Below are 1614 nucleotides of genomic sequence, written 5' to 3' on the forward strand. Positions count from 1 at the left end.
ATAACAAATGCAAAGAAACACAGCCGTGGTAGAAGATGTGTAGTTTTATCTCTATAATGACAAATGCAAAGTCACAAAATTAGCATGATAACATATCAATCAAAAATCAACAGTTTGAAGGAGGTGTCCCAGTCTAGTCCGTGCTTCCCCCAAACCTGATGATAACTTACCACCAACATTCCCCCAAACCTGATAACTTACCACCAACATTAATGATAACTTACCACCAACATCGATGATAACTTACCACCAACATTAATGATAACTTACCACCAACATTCCCCCAAACCTGATAACTTACCACCAACATTAATGATAACTTACCACCAACATTCCCTCAAACATGATAACTTACCACCAATATTAATGATAACTTACCACCAACATTAATGATAACTTACCATCAACATAAATGATAACTTACCACTAACATTCCCTCAAACCTGATAACTTACCACCAACATAAATGATAACTTACCACCACATAAATGATAACTTACCACCAACATTCCCCCAAACCTGATAACTAACCACCAACATTCTCCATGTGGGTGGGGAGGGAATGATACTTTTTCAAACACATCCACTGAACCTGAAGCAAAAGGACAGGATTGGAATGACAGAAACACAGGGTTTGACATCAAGTGCCAGGACGGTTTCCATAAAAACATTTCAATTAAGTTTTGAATACATCTATGATATTTGTCAGAGCTGAGAATACTCCCTACAACTACAGAGAAAAGTTAGGATCCAACAACAAAGTTCACCTGCTGTCACACATCCTCCTTTGTAAATAACAAACAGCAACACATTTCTGTACAGTGCATCCAGTGCTCATTGACTCACACCAACAGCATGCTTATGGACGGATCAAATACTTGCTTGCTCAATAACAGTCCCCCACCAGGTTTCAACATTATCATACATACAAATTATATATATATATATAAATAGTATAATATAGAAATATAGAGGTTCACGAGCCATTATGCTACATACACAGGCTCACCTGGCAACATACGCAATATTAAAAGAGACCAAAGTTCCAATTAAAGAAATAAAAATCAAACAAATAAAGCAAAAGAAATATAAGAAGCAAAACTTCCAGCTGACATGCAAGTAGGAAAGAAGATAGGGCAAACTCCACCCACCCATACGTAACTCTACACACACTCTGTGCGTAACTCCACACACACACACACTCTGTACGTAACTCCACCCACACACTCTGTACGTAACTCCACACACACACACACACTCTGTACGTAACTCCACACACACTCTGTACGTAACTCCACACACACACACTCTATACGTAACTCCACACACACTCTGTACATAACTCCACACACACACTCTGTACGTAACTCCACACACACTCACACACACTCTGTACGTAACTCCACACACACACACACACACACACACACTCTGTACGTAATTTTTTTAAAAAAATTACCAATAGGGGCCTACCGCATAGAGCATGCTTCAGATTTTTCTCTTCAATACACAGACAACCGCTCTCTCTCTATCATATATATATTATGTGTACATGTTAAAGTATACATTAATGTGTGTATAAGTCATTTATAAAACATATATGGTATATATACA

The sequence above is a fragment of the Aplysia californica genome, unplaced genomic scaffold (assembly GCF_000002075.1).
Source record: "Aplysia californica isolate F4 #8 unplaced genomic scaffold, AplCal3.0 scaffold00948, whole genome shotgun sequence".
In the NCBI taxonomy this organism is placed as follows: domain Eukaryota; kingdom Metazoa; phylum Mollusca; class Gastropoda; order Aplysiida; family Aplysiidae; genus Aplysia; species Aplysia californica.